Below are 7897 nucleotides of genomic sequence, written 5' to 3' on the forward strand. Positions count from 1 at the left end.
TTTTGCCTCTTGAATAGTTTTGGCATCTCACTTTATCCATTGAAGTTCAGAATGATTGGCATCTATAGGAACTCAAAGTTCAGATAGTGTTATTGATTCTCCTAGTTCAGTATGATGATTCTTGAACACAGCTATTTTATGAGTCTTGGCCGTGGCCCTAAGCACTTTGTTTTCCAGTATTACCACCGGATACATAAATGCCACAGACATATAATTGGGTGAACCTTTTCAGATTGTGACTCAGCTTTGCTAAAGTCCCCAATTAGAGGTGTCCAGGGTTCTTAAGCACACTCTTCTTTTTCTTTGGACCTTGACTTTAACCGCTCAGTCTCAAGTTTTCACTTGACACCTACACGCCACAAGCACATGGTTAGGGACAGCTTGGTTTAGCCGCTTAGACCAGGATTTTATTCCTTTAGGCCCTCCTATCCACTGATGCTCAAAGCCTTGGGATCCTTTTTATTTACCCTTGCCTTTTGGTTTTAAGGGTTATTGGCTTTTTTTGCTCTTGCCTCTTGGTTTTAAGAGCTTTTGGCTTTTTCTGCTTGCTTTTTCTTTTTCTTTCTATTTTTTTTCGCCTAATTTTTTTTTCTGCAAGCTTTGTTCTTTGCTGCTTTTTCTTGCTTCAAGAATCATTTTTATGATTTTTCAGATTATCAAATAACATGTCTCCTAATCATCATTCTTTCAAGAGCCAACATATTTAACATTCCTAAACAACAACTTCAAAAGACATATGCACTGTTCAAGCATACATTCAGAAAACAAGAAGCATTGTCACCACATCAATATAATTAAGCTAAGTTCAAGGATAAATTCAAAACTCATGTACTTCTTGTTCTTTTGAATTAAAACAGTTTTTATTTAAGAGAGGTGATGGATTCATAGGACATTCATAACTTTAAGACATAGTTACTAACTACTAATAATCATGTAATGAAGACACAAACACAGATAAGCATTTAACATAGAAAACGAAAAACAGAAGAAATAAGAACAAGGAATGAATCCACCTTAGTGATGGTGGCGTTTCCTTCTTGAGGAACCAATGATGTCCTTGAGCTCTTCTATGTCTCTTCCTTGTCTTTGTTGCTCCTCCCTCATTGCTTTTTGATCTTCTCTTATTTCATGGAGCATGATGGAGTGCTCTTGATGTTCCACCCTTAATTGTCCCATGTTAGCACTTAATTCTCCTAGGGAGATGTTGATTTGCTCCCAATAATTTTGTGGAGGAAAATACATTTGAGGCATCTCCGGGATCTCATGGTGATGAGCTTCCTGCGCCTCTTGAGCTCCATGAATGGGCTCTCTTGCTTGCTCCATTTTTTTCTTAGTAATGGGCTTCTCTTCCTTAATAGGAATGTCTCCTTCTATGAAAGCTCCAGCTGAGTAACATAGATGGCAGATAAGATGAGGAAAAGCTAGCCTTGCCATGGGGGATGACTTTTTGGCTATTTTGTAGAGTTCATTAGAGATGACTTCATGAACTTCTATTTCCTCTCCAATCATGATGCTATGAATCATGATGGCCCAATCCACAGTAACTTCAGATCAGTTGCTAGTGGGAATGATTGAGCATTGAATGAACTCCAACCATCCTCTAGCCACAGGCTTGAGGTCCAATCTTTTTAGTTGAACCGGCTTGCCTTTGGAGTCAATCTTCCATTGAGCTCCTTCCACACATATGTCCATAAGGACTTGGTCCAACCTTTGATTAAAGTTGACCCTTCTAGTGTAGGGGCGTTCATCTCCTTGTATCATGGGCAAGTTGAACGCCAACCTCACATTCTCCGGACTAAAATCTAAGTATTTCCCCCGAACCATTGTAACGTAGTTCTTTGGATCCGGGTTCTTACTTTGATCATGGTTCTTGGTGATCCATGCATTGGCATAGAACTCTTGAACCATTAGGATGCCGACTTGTTGGATGGGATTTGTTAGAACTTCCCAACCTCTTCTTTGAATTTCATGTCGGATCTCCGGATACTCATTTCTTTTGAGTTTGAAAGGGACCTCGGGGATCACCTTCTTCTTGGCCACAACATCATAGAAGTGGTCTTGATGGGCTTTGGAGATGAACCTTTCCATCTCCCATGACTCGGAGGTGGAAGCTTTTATCTTCCCTTTCCCCTTTCTAGAGGATTCTCCGGTCTTAGGTGCCATCAATGCTAATGGAAAAACAAAAAGCTTATGCTTTTACCACACCAAACTTAGGATATTGCTCGCCCTCGAGCAATAAAAGAAAGAATAGAGGAAGAAGAAGAAGAAAATATGGAGAAAAGAGGTGAAGTGTGTTTCGGCCAAGTAGAGAAGAAAGTGTTGTGTTGTGTGAAAATGAGGAAGAATGGAGGGCTATATATAGGGGAGGGAGGGGAGTTAAGGTTCGGCCATTTAGGGTGGGTTTGGGTGGAAAATTGGTTTTGAATTTCGAAGGTAGGTGGAGTTTATGAGGTAGGTTTATGGGGAAGAGTGGATGGGTGTGAGTGGTGAAGAGGTGATGGAGAAGAGAGATTGAGGTGATTGGTGAAGGGTTTTTGGGAAAGGGTGTTTATGGGATTGTGTGAAAGAGAGGTGAGAAGAAGTGAGTGGAGGTAGGTGGGGATCTTGTGGGGTCCACAGATCCTGAGATGATCCTGTGGGATCCACAGATCTTGAGATGATCCTGTGGGGTCCACAGATCTTGAGATGATCCTGTGGGATCCACAGATCCTGAGGTGTTCAAGGATTTACAACCTTGCACCAAATTAGGCATGTAAAATGCCCTTGCAAACAACTCTGGGCGTTCAGTGCCAGGTTGGTGCCCATTTTGGGCGTTCAACGCCCATTTGTTGGCCATTTCTGGCGTTGAACGCCAGAACCATGCCTGTTCTGGGCGTTCAGCGCCCAGACACTGCCCATTTTGGGCGTTCAGCGCCAGAACCATGCTCTATTCTGGCGTTGAACGCCAGACAGATGCTTCCTCCAGGGTGTGATTTTTCTTCTACTGTTTTTGATTCCGTTTTTAATTTTTTTTGTTTATTTTGTGACTCCACATGATCATGAACCTATAAAGACATATAACTAAGAAAAATATGGTTAGATAAATAAAAAGTGGGTTGCCTCCCAACAAGCGCTTCTTTAATGTCAATAGCTTGACAGTGGGCTCTCATGGAGCCTCACAGATGTTCAGAGCATTGTTGAGACTCTCCAACACCAAACTTAGAGTTCGGATATGGGAGTTCAACACTAAACTTAGAGTTTGGTTGTGGCCTCCCAACACCAAACTTAGAGTTTGACTGTGGGGGCTTTGTTTGACTCTGCTTTGAGAGAAGCTTTTTATGCTTCCTCTCCATGGATGCAGAGAGAGATCCTTGAGTTGTAAACACAAGGTTGTCCTCATTCAATTGAAGGATTAATTCTCCTCTGTCCACATCAATCACAGCTCTTACTGTGGCTAGGAAAGGTCTTCCTAGGATGATGGATTCATCCTCTTCCTTTACAGTATCCAGGACTATGAAATCAGCAGGGATGTAAAGGCCTTCAACCTTTACTAACACGTCCTCTACTTGTCCATAAGCCTGTTTTCTTGAATTATCTGCCATCTCTAATGAGATTTTAGCAGCTTGCATCCCATAGATTCCCAGTTTCTCTATTACAGAGAGGGGCATGAGGTTTATCCTTGAACCAAGGTCACACAGAGCCTTAAAGATCATGGTGCCTATGGTACAAGGTATTATGAAATTTCCAGGATCCTGTCTCTTCTGAGGCAATGTCAGTTGATCCAGACCACTTAGTTCATTGGTAAACAAGGGAGGTTCATCTTCCCAAGTCTCAATACCAAATAATTTGGCATTCAGCTTCATGATTGCACCAAGAAACTTGGCAGTTTGCTCTTCAGTGACATCCTCATTCTCTTCAGAAGAGGAATACTCATCAGAGCTCATGAAGGGCATAAGGAGGTTCAATGGAATCTCTATGGTCTCTAGATGAGCCTCAGAGTCCTTTGGTTCCTCAGAGGGAAGCTCCTTATTGGTCACTGGACGTCCCAGGAGGTCTTCCTCCTTGGGATTCACGTCCTCCTCTCCTTCTTTGGGTTCGGCCATGGTGCTTATGTCAATGGCCTTGCACTCTCCTTTTGGATTCTCTTCTGTATTGCTTGGGAGAGTACTTGGAGGGATTTCAGTGATCCTTTTACTCAGCTGGCCCACTTGTGCTTCCAAATTTCTAATGGAAGACCTTGTTTCATTCATGAAACTTGCAGTGGCCTTGGATAGATCAGAGACTAAGTTTGCTAAATTAAAAGTATTTTGTTCAGAGTTCTCTGTCTGTTGTTGAGTGGATGATGGAAAGGGTTTATTATTATTAAACCTGTTTCTTCCACCATTATTAAAGCCTTGTTGAGGCTTTTGATCCTTCCATGAGAAATTTGGATGATTTCTCCATGATGAGTTATAGGTGTTTCCATAAGGTTCACCTAAGTAATTCACCTCTGCTATTGCAGGATTCTCAGGATCATAAGCTTCTTCTTCAGGAGAAGCCTCTTGAGTACTGTTGGATGCAGTTTGCATTCCATTCAGACTCTGAGAAATCATATTGACTTGCTGAGTCAATATTTTGTTCTGAGCCAATATGGCATTCAGAGTATCAACTTCAAGAACTCCCTTCTTTATAGGCGTCCCATTACTGACAGGATTCCTCTCAGAAGTGTACATAAACTGGTTATTAGCAACCATGTTAATGAGTTCTTGAGCTTCTGCAGGCGTTTTCTTTAGGTGAATGGATCCACCTGCAGAAGTATCCAATGACATCTTTGATATCTCAGATAAACCATCATAGAAGATATCCGGGATGGTCCATTCTGAAAGCATGTCAGAAGGACACTTTTTGGTCAGCTGCTTGTATCTTTCCCAAGCTTCATAGAGGGATTCACCTTCTTTCTGTCTGAAGGTTTGAACATCCACTCTAAGCTTGCTCAGCTTTTGAGGAGGAAAGAACTTGGCTAAGAAAGCCGTGACCAGCTTATCCCAAGATTTCAGGCTGTCTCTGGGTTGAGAGTCCAACCAAATTCTAGCTCTGTCTCTTACAGCAAATGGGAAAAGCATGAGCCTGTAGACTTCAGGATCTACTCCATTAGTCTTAACAGTATCACAGATCTGCAAGAATTCAGTTAAGAACTGAAAAGGATCTTCAGATGGAAGTCCATGAAACTTGCAGTTATGCTGCATTAGAGAAACTAATTGAGGTTTCAGCTCAAAGTTGTTTGCTCCAATGGCAGGAATGGAGATGCTTCTTCCATGTAAATTGGAATTAGGTGCAGTAAAGTCACCAAGCATTCTCCTTGCATTATTATTATTTTCGGCTGCCATCTCCTCTTCCTGTTCGAAAATTTCTGAAAGGTTATCTCTGGATTGTTGTATTTTAGCTTCTCTTAGTTTCCTTTTCAGAGTCCTTTCAGGTTCTGGATCTGCTTCCACAAGAATGTTCTTGTCCTTGCTCTTGCTCATATGACAAAAAAGAGGGCACAGAAAAATAATAATAATAGGGATCCTTTTTACCACAGTATAGAGGTTCCCTTATGTAAGTAGAAGAAAAGAAGAAGAAATTCGAACACAGATAGAAGAGGGGGTTCGAATTTGGTGAGTGATGTGAGGAAGAGATGTTAGTAGATGAATAAATAGATAGAATAAGATGAGAGAGAGAGAGAGGATTTTCGAAAATAATTTTTTTGAAAAAGAGTTAGTTGATTTTTGAAAATAGTTTTTGAAAAAAATATTAGTAATTTTCGAAAATTAAGATTTAAAAATTGAAATAATTAGTTAATTAAAAAGAAATTTTGAAAAAAGGGGGGAGATATTTTCGAAAATTAGAGAGAGAGAGTTAGTTAGGTGGTTTTGAAAAAGATAAGAAACAAACAAAAAGTTAATTAGTTAGTTGAAACAAATTTTGAAAAGATAAGGAGTTAGGAAGTTAGAGAAGATATTTTGAAATCAAGTTTTTTTGAAAAAGATATGATAAGAAGATATTTTTGAAAAGATATGATTGAAATTAGTTTTTGAAAAAGATTTGATTTTTAAAATCACAATTAATGACTTGATTCACAAGAAATTACAAGATATGATTCTAGAACTTAAAGTTTGAAACTTTCTTAAGAAGTAAGTAACAAACTTGAAATTTTTGAATCAAAACATTAATTGGTGATGTTATTTTCAAAAATTTGATATAAAAATAAGAAAAATGTTTTTGAAAAATGTTTTTAGAATTTTCGGAAATAACTAAGAAAATTGAAAAAGATTTGATTTTTGAAAAAGATTTTGAAAAAGATAAGATTTTTAAATTGAAAATTTGATTTGACTCATAAAAATAACTAGATTTTAAAAATTTTTGAAAAAGTCAAATCTAATTTTCGAATTTATGAGAGAGAAAAAGGGAAAGATATTTTTTTTATTTTTGAATTTTTAATGAAGAGAGGGAAAAACAAGAAAGATGATGCAATGCATGAGAATTTTAGATCAAAACATGTGATGCATGTAAGAATGCTATGAATGTCAAGATGAACACCAAGAACACTATGAAGATCATGATGAACACCAATAACATATTTTTGAAAAATTTTTAATGCAAAGAAAACATGCAAGACACCAAACTTAGAATTCTTTAATGCTTAGACACTAAGAATTCAAGAATGCATATGAAAAACAAGAAAAGACACTAAACATGCAAATGCAAAGATCAAACAAGAAGACTTACCAAGAACAACTTGAAGATCATAAAGAACACTATGAATGCATGAATTTTCGAAAAATGCAAGATGCACATGCAATTGACACCAAACTTATAACATGACTCAAGACTCAAACAAGAAACAGAAAAATATTTTTGATTTTTATGATTTTCTAATTTTTTTTTGGATTTTTTTTTCGAAAATTATTTGTAAAAGAAAAAATAAGGATTCCAAAATTTTTAATATGAATTCCAGGAATCTTGCCATGTTAGTCTAAAGCTTCAGTCCAGGAATTAGACATGGCTCACTAGCCAGCCAAGCTTTCAATGAAAGCTCCGGTCCAAAACACTAGACATGGCCAATGGCCAGCCAAGCTTCAGCAAACATAGATACCTCTCATGTATACAACAGCTGATATTTCATCCAACTTCATATACTTATGAGTGGGAGCCTCAGTCCAAAAGAATTTAGACATGGCTTTACAGCCAGCCAGGCTTTACATGCTTCATGAAACACTAGAATTCATTTTTTAAAAATTTTGAATAAATTTTTTTTTTCGAAAACAGGTGAGAAAATTTTGAAATATTTTTGAAAAATTTTTGAAAAGAAAACAAAAAGAAAATTACCTAATCTAAGCAACAAGATGAACCGTCAGTTGTCCAAACTCGAACAATCCCCGGCAACGGCGCCAAAAACTTGGTGCGCAGAAATTGTGATTACACTTTGATTATGTAAAATTCATCACTCTTTCTTTCCCTGGTAGTGGCGCCAAAAACATGATGCCAATACCATGGTTCACAACTTCGCACAACTAACCAGCAAGTGCACTGGGTCATCCAAGTAATACCTTACGTGAGTAAGGGTCGAATCCCACGGATATTGTTGGTATGAAGCAAGCTATGGTCACCTTGTAAATCTCAGTCAGGCGGATATAAAATAGTAATGGGGTTTTCGAAAATAATTAATAAAATAGGGATAGAAATACTTATGTAAATCATTGGTGAGAATTTCAGATAAGCGAATAGAGATGCTTTCGTTCCTCTGAACCTCTGCTTTCCTGCTATCTTCATCCAATCAGTCTTACTCCTTTCCATGGCTGGCTTTATGTAATGCATCACCATTGTCAAGGGCTACTTTCGGTCTTCTCTCAGGAAAATGATCCAAATGCCCTGTCACGGCACGGCTAATCGTCTGGAG

The 7897-nt window shown here is 38.3% G+C and overlaps 1 non-coding gene across 1 annotated transcript; it reads left to right on the top strand.

Moving 5' to 3' along the window:
- The first annotated feature begins 4841 nt into the window (after positions 1-4841).
- On the top strand, positions 4842-4949 carry LOC148547595 (small nucleolar RNA R71). The gene has a single exon (XR_015898146.1). It is a non-coding gene; the product is annotated as a small nucleolar RNA R71 (small nucleolar RNA).
- The last annotated feature ends 2948 nt before the right edge of the window (positions 4950-7897 follow it).

This window comes from Arachis ipaensis, chromosome B8 (assembly GCF_059453495.1).
Source record: "Arachis ipaensis isolate K30076 ecotype BB chromosome B8, ASM5945349v1, whole genome shotgun sequence".
Classification (NCBI taxonomy): domain Eukaryota; kingdom Viridiplantae; phylum Streptophyta; class Magnoliopsida; order Fabales; family Fabaceae; genus Arachis; species Arachis ipaensis.